This window comes from Triticum aestivum, chromosome 7D (assembly GCF_018294505.1).
Source record: "Triticum aestivum cultivar Chinese Spring chromosome 7D, IWGSC CS RefSeq v2.1, whole genome shotgun sequence".
In the NCBI taxonomy this organism is placed as follows: Eukaryota; Viridiplantae; Streptophyta; class Magnoliopsida; order Poales; family Poaceae; genus Triticum; species Triticum aestivum.
Genome location: NC_057814.1, coordinates 157,088,952 through 157,103,877, shown reverse-complemented (window position 1 = coordinate 157,103,877; position 14,926 = coordinate 157,088,952).

The following is a 14,926-nucleotide window of genomic DNA, read 5'->3' as shown; positions in this document are numbered from 1 at the left end:
AAAAAAACTCTCACGAACCCACACACTATATCTCTCTATGTTTGTATCTCTCTCACACAACCCCATGTAGGTGGTGTACGTATACAAGAAGAGAACAGGTGCACCGTGCACGTACTCACGCTTTGTGCCCAGCCACACCCGCGCGGGTACACGGTGGAGCTCATTTCTGTACGAAATAGCAGCCCACGTGCTAATTTGAACGCGTGTAGCGGTTGTTTACCTATGGAGGTCGTGTACCACGCGTGCACGAAACAAAGTTTGACTTGATGCGTTGGCGCGTTATTTTTAAATAAAGTTATATCGCTCAATGGCACATACACAGAATGTAAAACGATTTTTATGGAGAAAAAGGTAGTCCGCTCCACTATATACAATGGAGCATCCCTGCCTGGTTTGTCTCTCTTCAGAGTATCTCACACAAGGCTGCGTGGCCTCTCTCTCTCTCACTGTTGGTCACTGACCCGGCCGCATCCCGTCCGCCGGCGGAAAGGGAGGACGTGCATCGTTTCTCCATTCGACGGCGCCGAGGCAGCACGTCCTGATCTGTGGTACACGACGTTCTCTCTGACCACGCTCCGGTGCGGTAGGGCCTACGCCACCTGCTTGCTGCCGCAGTATGGGCAGATTCCGCCCGCCGCCGCTCACCTAGTTACATCCCGACGACCTCCAGGTATCCCCTTCGGCCTTGCTCCACTGCTCGTCTTCCCACGTCGCTGCATGTGGATCTTCCATAGTTCTTTGCACAAAATGTAGCTCGTCCGGCGTACTTTCCATATTGCAATCTCGTCCTCACACCGTTTTAGACAAACACAACCATGTTGTTATCTTCCCTTAGGACAAGGAATATGCTTCTTTTTTGTCGTCGCAACTGTCATCAACAATATTTGTCTTTTTACAAATTTCAAATGGGCATATTTTAGAGTGTAGATTCACTCATTTTGCTTCGTATGTGCACTCCCTCCGTTCCTAAATATTTGTCTTTCTAGAGATTTCAACAAGTGACTACATACGGAGCAAAATGAGTGAATCTACACTCTAAAATATGTCTATATACATCCGTATGTAGTAGTCCATTTGAATCTCTAAAAAGACAAATATTTGAGTAGTCACTCGTTGAAATCTCTAGAAAGACAAATACTCCAAAGTATATTTAAGAACTGAGGGGGTAGTGCACAGCCGCATGGGAGACTCAGACCGGTCGTTGCGCCACATTAATAGTGAGTAATGAGCAGCCAAATCATAAGCCCCACCTTTCCCACTGTAAGTTGCCCGGAAGAAGAAACCATCAATACGCTCTTCTTTGAATCCGCTCATACTACTCCATCTGTCACTGTTTATAGAGTGCTTTAGAAAAAGAGAAAATCTCTGGGACCAAGGCGACTAGCGATCGGCCTGAAAAATAGCATTGGTAGCTATAGCACGGCGTCTATTACTAGACGAAATAATGCGTACACACATGCATGCAGTGCTTCCACCCCGGGTACACACATGCATGCACTTACTCCACTCCGTAGTACTACATCGAGAGAAAATTGCGGTTACCACGACCTAATTAATTGAGCATTAAACCAAACGCGTGTAAAGTCTCTCTGGTGGTGGAAATGCATTGAGAGAAATGCATCATAATGAAGCGCGCCCTGTAAACTGTTACGGAGGGAGGAGTAGTATGAAGGTGCAAAACCAAGTACGCGTATGGCCAGTCGGTCAACGCAACTCCTCTTGGCATATCACTGACATGTGGGACCGGAGTGTGAGCAAACCGATCTCAATTGATGGCAAAATGGCCAACCCGCCGTTCCTTGAGAGAAACGAGGAGCGAGAACACCCAGACGCACGGAGGCCAAGATATATTCGAGCATGGTTGATCGATATCATCATTACATGTTGGGCTGCCGTTTTCCGCCCTTCTCCGGAATAAATGTGTACTTTATCAGAGATTAAGAAAAATAAGAGTACAGATGCTCCACCATGTGGTTCTAGTAGTAGTACTACTCGTACTACTAAACCTTGCGCTTGACTCTTTGCCTCTTCGTGAAGTCGAACAATGATGGTACTCCGCATGTTCGGTACTACAGTGTATGCCTCTGGCAATCTGACACCGAATGAACTGATGCATGTCCACCGCCTGGGCGAGGGTACGTTGCATTAGTTAAAAGGCGTAAGCGAGCTTCACCTTGTCCTGCAAGCTTCTCCTCATTCTGCGAGTTGACGGGATACACCAACAAGTAGTGCTAGTCCATACTCCCTCCTTTCTGGTTAATATGGCTTAATCTTTTTTGCGGGTAAATGAGAGAGCTTTATTCATATATATATAAGCATTCTTAGGACGATCAGCCAAGACACTGGTCACTAGGAAGCAAGGTACCTCGCAAAAAAAGAAGTAGGAAGCGAGGTGTTTCATTAAGCCAGCTCTCTGCCACATTTAAAGTGCAGCAAGCACGGTTCGCACAAAGATGCGCCGCAAGGTTTGCTGACCTGTTTACATGCTGAATAACAAAAAAAGAGGAAATATTACCGAGCGCTCCTATTTGTAACAGGATATGAGCCAGAATTAAGCGAGAATTGTGGCGAGTGTTCCATGCAATCAACTTCCGTTATCACATGCGAGAACCCTCGAAGAGAACCAAATGTGTTGAAGATTGCTTTATCACATTTTAAAAATATATTAAGAGTGCAGACGCTCCTCCATCCGGTTCCTAGTACTAGTATAGTACCTCTATAGACTATAGTAGTATTAGTACTAGTAAACTTTGCGCTTGCCTGTTCGCCTCTTCGGGAAGTGCAACAATAATAGTACTAGTATAGTGTATGCTTCTGGCAATCTGACACCGAATTAACTGTTGCACGTCCACCGCCTGAGCGAAGGACAACTTGCATTAGTCAAAAGTTTCTCCTTGTCCTGCGAGCCACCACGCGCAAGCTTCTCCCATCCTGCAAGCTTCTCCTCGTTCGGCAAGTTGACGGGACACATCAAAGTAACGCTAGTCCATACTGCCTCCTCTCCGGTTAATATGGCTTAATTTCAAACGAGATAAATACATTGTCTGTCACTGTATATTTGTAAAAATACGGTCAACGGACTTCATAATACGCTCATTGCACTCAATATATACATTTTCCGGTGTTTATACGGTCACTAGCTCACCCTGGCTGAGTATGTGTGTGCATGCATGTGTAGGTTGAGCACTATAGCGTGACCGTGTGTGTTCCGTCGTGTGCTCGGACATGCAAGCATGAGGGCGTCACGTGTGTTTTTGCGTCCATGTGTACGTGTGACTGTTGCATACACGTAGGGGGGTACGTGTAGGGGCCACTAAAGGAGCAGTCAAATCACACAATAAGTTAGTCGGAAGAAGCAACCATCATTTCACTCTTCAATGACACGTACGCAATATTAAATTGTTGATATGGAGAGAAAAAGAAAACCACTATATATACACTAGCAGGAGCCAAAGCTACAAGCTTGCTTGCTTGGGTTGCTCTCTTCACAAGCATAGAACGATGGTGGCCACACCGCTGGTCACATATCCGGCCTGATCCCACAACTGGGGGAAGGGAACAATGTTCTGCATAGACGCGGTCGACATCGGCGAGGGAGAAAATCCACAGTCGATGCGTCCCAGTCGGGGGTCACCGCGGTATGGGCCGATGCCGCGTCCCAACCACCCTTCTAGCTACAGCTTGACATCCGTTTTGAAAATATTAGTGCATGTCAACAAAAATTATACTAGTATCGATGTTCCGTTTCGAAAAAAGCATATAAGCTGTTACTTCTTACCCAAAGGATCTTTATATCCAACAGACACAAAATATCCATTCGACTGTTCGAAATTACTTTCACTGTTGATCTGATGTCGAGGTAATTCCTGCATCGCCACCAAAACCCACCATCTCTTAAGCTAAAGTAGGCCGAGCTAACCCCTATATTAGCATATTACTAAGATAAACAGAAGGCACTTTAGAATCATTTAGGACGTGAGCTTGTCAATCTGAATGTGGAGGGACACCAGTTAGCCCCGGCCAGCAGCTTGGGCGGAACTGTCAAGAAGGTCAGCTCCTGCACGGTGACGTCACCGGGATCCCTGCCGCTTGTCACCTCCGTTTCCACCTTGACGGCGTCAGTCCTGCCTTTGGGCTCCCCCGGCGGGCCGTTCGGCCACAGCTTGGCCACGTAGTGCGGTAGTGGGCACGCCCCCGCTCTGATGCAGACGACCGACACGGCGATAGGCTCGCCGATGTCGAGCATGCCGCCGACCAAGAAAAACGCGCGGCCATCCTCCTCCGCAAACAGCAAGAGCCGTGGCTCCGACAATGGCACTTGCAGCTGGAGCGCCTTGCTGTACTGGATCCTGTGCACGGGCATGGGATGCACAGTGCTAATGTGGTGGGAGAGCACCGGTGGTGGGCCTTCGTAGCCGCAGACGGGCACGGGGCATTTGCAGGGTGCGAGAGGACACACGCTCTGGTGATTGGCGAGCTTGTGGTAAGTGACGTAGAGCCCACAGCCTTCGTGCGGGCACTCCACCCTCACCGAGGAGAGGACGGCGTCCACCATCGTGTTCCGCACGTCAAAGCCACCACCGCGCTCGCACTTCTGGCACTGTCGCTGGTTCCCGGGGCGCTCGACGCGGCAGTCCGCGCAAGCCAGGTGCCCTCCGTTGCACTGCACAAATCAATCGAACAACACATCAATCAAGAAACCTGCACCTTGCTCCATCAGCCGAACAGACGAGGTGTATTTGAACCTCATACACTGGAGGCTTCAAGGGGCAGAGGCACATGGGGCAGTGGAGCAAGGTGAGGTCATCGAGACCATAGAGGGCTCCATCGTCGAGTCCTGTTCCGTCTGCATGATCTCGCCCTCCTCGTGCACAACCATCTCTCGCTTTATTAGGGCCGGGGCATTACAAAGCTTTACCGTCACATATTTGTACTACTTCAAGGTGCATTAAATCAACACATGCAAGTATCAAAAGGAGAGTCACGACATGCATGCATGCGTTGTAATTAATGCATCGGTAAACGCAAATTATCTAAATATATCGAGTGTAGTGCTTTCATGTGTCGCGTCAACTCGTACAAGACCGAGAAGTTTGATTACTACAATGCCCTCTCGCCTTAACCGCACCTGCCTTTGGCTGCATGATAGGTGGGCCACCGACCTATTGGGCCCACCTGTCATGGATGCAAAGGCAGGAGCAGTAAGTCAATGAAGCTGCGTCCCTCCCTCGCCCATGAGCATGGTGGCTGGCAGGACTAAGAGGACCTTTCGTTCGCTACACGCTCTCCCTCCCGTACGCGGTGGACATGCTGCAGTTCAATCGGTGTCAGATGGCACTTCCTCAAGGCAGATCCCTCCTCACTTCCTCGAAGCTTCTTGTCCTCTCCCTCCCTCCCTCTTGCACCGCCCGTGAAGGCGCCTCGCCGTATCCGTGCTCCATCTAACCCTGCTATCCAAACACCTTTTTGGTTAGAGTTAGTTCAGGGTTAGTTCAGGGTTAGAATCTAACTCTAACCTCTAACTGAGTTAGAGTATCCAAACAGGGCCATTGGTCGACTTCCCGAAGAGGCGAAGAGCCAATCGCAGCCCGGACGCTCGTGTGGCAGATTCATGTGTAGAGTAGTCTAGGATAGCGTGTACCGTGCCTGTAAGCTTAAAATCATTGGGGTCGGCTCCATGCTATATTTTTTGGTTAAAATAATCTTCTGGCCCTACCTATCATCCTGGTGATTCTAGTTTGCACGCTCATCTGGTCAAGACAGGAATATATATTTTAATTTGTGGTGGGGTAAATGTTAGAGGTTGCAGCAAATGGAGTATTGTACACTGCGGGTCTTTCAGCCAAGTTTAGAGGCAACCATGTGGAGCCTGTTCTATGATGTGTCGCGTCAACTCATACAACGAGGAGCAGGTTGATTTTACTACTACACACCTTCTCCCCCGCCCATGCGCGCAGTGGCTTGCAGACGAGGACAGGCTTTTGCTTATCCCTCCCGCTCGCGGTGGACGGACATGCAGCAGTGGATTCGAACATGCAGCAGTGGATTCGATACTGTAGAAGCAGTAGTAGTAACATCATTGTTCGTCTTCTCGAAGAGGCGAAGAGCCAAGTGCAACCCGAACGTGGCAGTTGCGAACCTTGGAGCACGCATATAGCCAGGCTCTTGCATGAGACAAAAGTGCTATGTGAGCCCACTATTGTAGTACTACTTGCTAGTATAGCCCTGTAAACCAGAAAGGAGTATTTGCCTTTCTAGAGATTTCAACAAGTGACTAGACTACACCGAGATGGAGTACATATGGAGCAAAATGAGTGAATCTACACCGTAAATAAATACGTAATTCTCTCGTTTTCCTCTCGGCCTTGGTCGCGGTGCACAATATTGAGTATACTAGTACTCTCATCTTGAAATTTACGAAGTCACCATAGGCACGTCGTCGTCGACGGGAATGTCTCCTGACACGCGATAGACGCGAGCGGCAGTCGCCTCCATAGGTGCTTGAATGCCAAGGAGGGAGAGGGTAGCGGTTCCCGAGACGTTGAACGGTCAATGATGCATCCTCAAATTACTCTACAAGCAGAGGGAATTAATTGGAGAAGCATAATAGAGCCAGCACGATGTGAATGCAACAGAGTTTGGATTCTCATATAAAGGCGCCCCACCACTCCAATCCATCTACTCCTTAGTCTTTGCGCAACACTGCTCACTCCAATCCAAGACCAAGTGACCAGGAGCCAGAAGCACCTATGGAGGCGATGGTCGCGAGCGGCAGTCGGCTGTGCCAAATCATCCAAGGCGCCGGCCTGCGTCCCCGCACCGCGCAGTGTTTCCAGACGGTGCTGGCGACTGCCGGCGTCGTAGCCCTCGCCGAAGCCGGCTTCGCCTCTCGCATGGACGACATGATGGTCAACTCCATCCGCTAGTTCGCCGCCGTCAAGAAGCGTGTAGCGAAAGCTCCTACTAGTCCTGCCAGCAACCACGCTCATGCGCGAGGGAGGGACGCAACTTCATTGACTTACTGCTCCTTCCTTTGCGTCTATGACAGGTGGACCCAACAGGTGGTTGGCCCACCTGTCATGCAGCCAAAGGCAGGTGTAGTTAAGGCACCAGAGCTCAGTCCGCGAGGGAGAGGGCGTTGTAGTAATCAAACTTCTCGGTCTTGTATGAGTTGACGCGACACATCAAAGCACTGCACTCGATATAAGTCTTTTTATACATCTCTAAAAAGACTTATATTTGGAAACGGAGGGAGTACAACGCATGCATGCATGCCGTGAATTCCCTTTTGATACTTGCATGTGTTGATTTGATGCACCTTGCCAAATTTTGACTATAAATTTAACTAACCAAATTTTCATGCATGTCACAAAAAATTACGGGGCTGTTTGGATTGTGACTATGTTTGTCTTATGTTGCCACATTATTTTTCCCACACTTGCCTAACTTGAGTTGCTCAAATTGTTAGACACACTTTCGCTTGCCTAAGGGAAACTTGCCACACTTTTTGTGTCTATGACATGTGGGGTTCACTGCTAATAAAAAAACTCTTGTCTTTGGTGTGGCTAATAAAAAAGACTTATATTTAGGAACGGAGGGAGTAGAAAATATAAATAATAATGCATGTTGGGGCAACCCACATTTCCGATAATTTTAGCCGTGGGCTTGTTCACAATTTTTATGAGGGGGTGGTTGTTCATTTAATGGAGGGACTTGCACCAGACTTGAATGATACAAAGTGCGACCTGGCACACCGTAACACCACTTGGAACAAGCGGGTAGATATCTCAAAAAACAAACAACAACTAAAAAAACGGCGACCTAGCACGTAGTACACAATTTTAAACGATTGTTTTGATGGAATGAAAAAGGAAAATTACCCCACTACGTATATATAGGCCGGAGCCTCCGCGCTTGCTTGCTAGGGTTGCTCTATTCACACACTCTCATCCTCTCCAGATCTAAACAAGATCGGGGTGCTAACACTGTCTTTCTCCCTTCAAAAAACACTGTCTTTCTATCCTCACCGCTGGTTACAGATCCGGATGTATCCCCCTCCGCCGGTGAAGGGGAGGAGGGGCAGCGTTTAGGCCGTCGTCGACAGCGAGGGAGGAGACCCACTGCCGGCCGCACCGTTATCATTAGCCGAGCGCCGACGCGGGAGGTCCTATGATCCCTTCGTCGTTGCCCTAGTGTGGGCGGATCCGGCCTCCCGCCGCCCACCTATCCACATCCCGATGACCTTCAGGTATATCTTCCTTCGAAACCGCCTTAGGTCTACTTCCCCAGCTCGCTACGTCGCTGCATGTGCATCATTTTCTACCTCTCAGCCCCTCTCGATCGGATGGTCCAACGTCACCTATTTTTTTCTTCTATTGTTAGAGGTAAAGCTACTTCATGGAGTCGAATCTTGTAGTTGGTTCAAACAAGAAATAAAGTGGGGGTGGGGGAATTTAGTATGTAGTACATCGGACTTGGTACAAACAGGAAGGAAAGGGGGTGAAAGTAGTACAGACTGGTCATCCAACCGGTCTCTTGGTCGAAAAGGGAAATATAGGGGTAACGCTGTACACAGTGGTATGACCAGGACTAGATTTGCTATCCACACATAGGAGTAGGTGGCTAGAGTGAAAAAAATGGGACCAACCCAGATATGTTTCTTGGATATTTGTTTCTCGGGGCCACAAACTATGAATCACCACTTTATGCCCCTGTTTAGGTACATGGTGCTAGACTGCTGGTGCACCCACTGTCCCATGCCCTTATACCAAATATTTAGCTGTTCTTAATCTAATGCCCCTGGTAAAAAATGAAGCCATGCCACTGTTATAAGCCATGACAAGTTTAGCCAAATATTTTTGCCTGTAATTGTTTGAGACTCTGACTGTTTCCTCTGTAGCTTTTTGTGCAAACAGGGATATCCATTTCACCTGGTTTCTGTTGTGACCTTTTGGTGCACTGCACAAAACTCTTCTTAAAAGAAGTGACTTTTGTGCTGTTTAACTGGAATGTCAGAATGGAACAGTTGGTGCATTTCGGTGGAACTGCACAAAGGGAGATATGTGTTCCAATCCTCATCATCCATATTGGCACCATAACCTTCCTTTAGGTAAGAATGATATTTAATGCATGTGTTCATCTCTATTTTGTGACTGCCATGAGAAAATAATGCTATTTTTACTAGTACACTTGTACTCCCTCACTGACAAAACCAATTCTGAAATAGAAGGCCAATCATGTACTTGGTTTCACCAACTGGTGAGGAGAATGAGAAACAGAGCATGAAGAGGAAGAAGAAGAAGACTAAACAGTGCCAAGGCGATCTTGCTGAAGCCAGAGGCCTCAGTCGAGGCCATTCAAGGGCTCCGGCAACGACTACCTTACATGTGAGATGATCCTCCAGGTAGCCCTTCCACTTTTGCTGTCTCACTTAATTAATTAGGAGTACTTAAGTACCACTAATTTATTGCTGCCTAATTTTCCTGTCGGAGTTAAACAAATCTTTAGTAGCACCCTATGCTGAATCATGTACGTGTGTATGTTTGTCTATGGAGGTGAATCATGTGGTGGAGCAGGGAGGTAATGCTAACTTTACCCATTAAGATAATGAGGGTGCTTCTACTTGTTAGTGTATGTTTCATCAACTAGTCCCACTATTACAGTAATCTCACTCTCTCAATATATGTGCCAACAGGGATGCTCGATTTTGGTGGAACTGCACAAAAATTTTGGGTGCTTCATTGCCTCGACAGCTTCCTTCCTTTCCTGTTAGTCGCTAATCTTGGCTTGCATTCTTCCTTTGTTGTCAGTCGCTTGGCTTATCTCGGCTTTTAGTCAAAGGAAATAGTAATTGATATGCTACCTCACACAGGTTGGTACTGGTCTTTATCCTGATTATTGTGCTTGTCATATGTATTGGTAATTTGGTATTGTGCTACTGTTTCCTGATTTCATAAAGGAGTAACTTGGAGAATCATTACATCGGGTGATTTCAGTAGAACTGCACAAAAAGATCAGATGGACAGGTACTTATGCTGCTGCTATGTACTCCAAAGTTCACTCAGACAAGCATCGATGTCGACAAGATGAAGTGCCTATATTCATTCAAGTATCAACCAGCGTCAACCAATTGTCAAATTCCAAGTATTAGGAGAGTGAACGCCAAAAATATTGCTTGGCGCATATCCCAGAAAAACGCAGTCCAGTCTTTGGTCCCAACTTGTGCCTTTTGGTTATCGGCACATGTGGTAGCAAACTGTATGGCATGGAGTCTAAAGATTCCAGACAAGTTGGTTGACGCGTATATTCATCTAGCACTTAATCAGTCTGCACGCCAGGGATGCTCCATTTCAGTTGAACTGCAAAAAAAATTTGGGCGGTTCATTTTCTCAACCGCTTGCTTTCTCGTCTGCAATGTAGAATTTTGGTGAGATACAGGACCAAGATGAGCCAGTAAACTAGTTGGATGAAAGTAGTGGCCAAGATGCTCAAACCTCCCTCGGCACGAGGCCACTATTTAAGGATAAACCTACAATCAAAGTTCAGATTGTCTGTGCTGCCTCTTATGTACTCGAAAGTTTACTCGTACAAGCATTAATTTTAGCAAGAAGTACCTCCGACTGAACACCATTTACCAGTCTGCAATGTAGAATTTTGGCGAGCTACAGGACCAAGATGAGCCATTAAACTAGTTGGATGAAAGTAGTGGCCAAGTTGCTCAAACCTCCCTCGGCACGAGGCCACTATTTGAGGATAAACCTACAAGCAAAGTTCAGATTGTCTGTGCTGCCTCTTATGTACTCGAAAGTTTACTCGTACAAGCATTAATTTTAGCAAGAAGTGCCTCCGACTGAACACCATTTACCAGTCTGTACCCTAGGTAATTAAAGTTCGTCCATGGATCATATTGGCTGTGATCTCAATCATTTGGATGCATAAACATACTGAACATGTGTATATCTGAATCTTTTTCTGAATTATCTATGAATATTGTTGTGTGATCTATCAATCATTTGGATCCATAGACATGCTGAACTTGTGTATATATGAATCTTTTGAGTTGTTGATAGTGAATGTTGGCTATGAATAAGAACGTGTCCTATGAACCTGAGTTTGATACGAATGTTTACCTTTTCTGTTGTGCTTGTGTGTGAACTTGTTAGTATGCCTACTGTGGGGTATGTGACGTGTGGGTGTCAACGACACACCTTCTTCCCGAGAAGAATTGCACCTGCTTTGTTAGGGTAGCAACGGCACATTAGCTCTTTTTAATCTTTTTGCTCTGTCTTGCCCCCTCCCCCGCTCAACCCCTGCCATAATGTTTTCGGCCTCAAAACAAACATAGTACTGCGTTGTTTTTGGGGCTTGATGAAAAATCGAGTGCTGGTTTCTGTACGTTGGCCCGCCCAGCAAATGGGCTGCTGGTCCACCACGGGCTGGGAGGCTAAAAATACAAGTTGTATGGTGCAGAGGCAAGTAAAAAAAGCTATCGAGAGCCATCCACTGAAGAAAAAAATCGCTCCTGATGTGCTTCTTCAGTCGTGCCACCAGCCCCCTCTATAATCCAGTTCGCTCGGGGATCTGGTATCATTTTTTTCCAGAGGGCGAACAAGTATCAGCTAGGCCTAGGTTTTGTATTTTAACATGCGTAGCCCACGACATACGAGTGACAGTGGTTTCAACTTATTTTTTGAGGTCCATATCGGCCTATGGGCTTTTTCTTAAAGATCGGCAGCCCAACGTATTTTTTAACCACATTATATATATTTATATTATTACTATTATCGTATATTTTATAGAGACTTATATATACATTATGAAAACATCCCACGTGTTATTAACTTATAAAAGTAAATGTTTAACAGAAGTTGGCAAGGAAAATCCTGGTTGTTTTTGACTCACAGGCAAGGAAAATCCTGGTTGTTTTTGACTCACAGGCAAGGAAAATCCTGGTGATTGCGTACAAAAGCTTGCGAAGATTTTAAGGACCAATGTAATAATAATGCGCTCATTTTTATTTTGAGCAATAACTCGCTAATTTTTTAATTATGTATATAAAAAATGTGCCTCTCCGGTTTATTTTTGATATTAATTGCTCCTTCTAACATAACATTATATATATAACGAGCCCAGCTAATTCATGTATTTGAAGGAAGTGCAAATGGGCTGGGATTTCTTAGATAATATAAATGGGCCGCATTGTCGCGAAATTATTTGTTCACCCAGCCCAGCAAATGGACTGTACATTCTAGAAAACATGGGTTAAATATATGCCACATTTTTGCACGCTGACATGTGGGCCAATAGGTCGAAGCCTACGCAGGGCGTTGTCAACTTGGTTGGCATGCACCTTCAATCTCTCATCTTCTTCCTCCAGCGTCACTGGGACCGCCTGGTCCGGCCTTCGGCGGCCAGCGGCTCTGCTTAGCACGCATCGTTGCGAAGCGCTACCCCACCTCCAGCCAGGCTATCCCTCCACCCTTCCACACCTCCTGTTATTCTCCACCGACTGCAGCCCCATGCCGCACCAGAACCGGTTATAACCCTTCTCCTCCACTGAATCCGCGACTCCACTGCCGCGTCTTCCCATCTCTGAGACGTTCCCGTCCGGGGCCTCGCCGTCGTCCACCGCCTCGCTGCGCTCGGTGCGGCATGGTCAACAAACGGGAGTCATCGGAAGATGACTATACATGGAGAGCCTGATGGCTGGGACCCACCAGGTCCATGGTCACACGCAAGGAAAGTTCCTCCTTATTAAGCTGAAAAAAATGTTTCCTCCACCTGACAGCTGGGACCCACCGGCTGTATCTTCGCACGGAAGGAAGTGCCTCCTTGTGATGCGAAAAATTATTCCTCCCGTTGACAGCTGGGACCCGTCAGATTTGGTGGCTGACTTGTGCGCCTACTAAGCGGACTTGTACGCAGGGCTTTGTCAACTTAATCAACAAATGATTCTAGCAGCTGGACCGTTGGATGTTAATCCAACAGCCGTGCTCCTTCTTCAACCTCTGTTTTGTTGGGAAACGTAGTAAATTCAAAAAATTTCCTACGCACACGCAAGATCATGGTGATGCATAGCAACAAGAGGGGAGAGTGTTGTCCACGTACCCTCGTAGACCGATAGCGGAAGCTTTAACACAACGCGGTTGATGTAGTTGTACGTCTTCACGATCCGACCGATCAAGTACCGAACGCACGGCACCTCCGAGTTCAGCACACGTTCAGCTCGATGACGTCCCTCGAACTCCGATCTAGCCGAGTGTTGAGGGAGAGTTTCATCAGCACGACGGCGTGGTGACAATGATGATGTTCTACCGACGCAGGGCTTCGCCTAAGCACCGCTACGATATTATCGAGGTGTAATGTGGTGGAGGGGGGCACCGCACACGGCTAAGGGATCAATGATCAATTCTTGTGTCTATGAGGTGCCCCCTGCCCCCGTATATAAAGGAGCAAGGGGGAGGCCGCCGGCCAAGGAGGAGGGCGCGCCATGGGGGGAGTCCTACTCCCACCGGGAGTAGGACTCCTCCTTTCCTTGTTGGAGTAGGAAAAGGGAAGGGAGAAGGAGAAAGAAGGAAGGGGGCACCCCCCCTCCCTAGTCCAATTCGGACTAGTCCAAGGGGAGGGGTGCGGCCACCCTTTGGGGCTTTTCTCTCCTTTCCCGTATGGCCCATTAAGGCCCAATACGAATTCCCGTAACTCTCTGGTACACCAAAAAATACCAGAATCACTCGGAACCTTTCCGATGTCCGAATATAGTCGTCCAATATATTGATCTTTACGTCTCGACCATTTCGAGACTCCTCGTCATGTTCCAGATCTCATCCGGGACTCCGAACTCCTTCGGTACATCAAAACACATAAACTCATAATATAACCGTCATCGTAACGTTAAGCGTGCGGACCCTACGGGTTCGAGAACTATGTAGACATGACCGAGACACGTCTCCGGTCAATAACCAATAGCGGAACCTGGATGCTCATATTGGCTCCCACATATTCTACGAAGATCTTTATCGGTCAGACCGCATAACAACATACGTTGTTCCTTTTGTCATCGGTATGTTACTTGCCCGAGATTCAATCATCGGTATCTCGATACCTAGTTCAATCTCGTTACCGGCAAGTCTCTTTACTCGTTCCGTAATACATCATCCCGCAACTAACTCATTAGTTACAATGCTTGCAAGGCTTATAGTGATGTGTATTACTGAGTGGGCCCAGAGATACCTCTCCGACAATCGGAGTGACAAATCCTAATCTCGAAATACGCCAACCCAACAAGTACCTTTTGAGACACCTGTAGAGCACCTTTACAATCACCCAGTTACGTTGTGACGTTTGGTAGCACACAAAGTGTTCCTCCGGTAAACGGGAGTTGCATAATCTCATAGTCATATGAACATGTATAAGTCAGGAAGAAAGCAATAGCAACATACTAAACGATCGAGTGCTAAGCTAACGGAATGGGTCAAGTCAATCACATCATTCTCCTAATGATGTGATTTCGTTAATCAAATGACAACCCATGCCAATGGCTAGGAAACTTAACCATCTTTGATCAACGAGCTAGTCAAGTAGAGGCATACTAGTGACACTCTGTTTGTCTATGTATTCACACATGTATTATGTTTCCGGTTAATACAATTCTAGCATGAATAATAAACATTTATCATGATATAAGGAAATAAATAATAACTTTATTATTGCCTCTAGGGCATATTTCCTTCAGTCTCCCACTTGCACTAGAGTCAATAATCTAGTTCACATCGCCTTGTGATTTAACATCAATAATTCGCATCACCATGTGATTAACACCCGTAGTTCACATTGTCATGTGACCAACACCCAAAGGGTTTACTAGAGTCAATAATCTAGTTCACATCGCTATGTGATTAACACCCAAAGAGTACTAAGGTGTGATCAT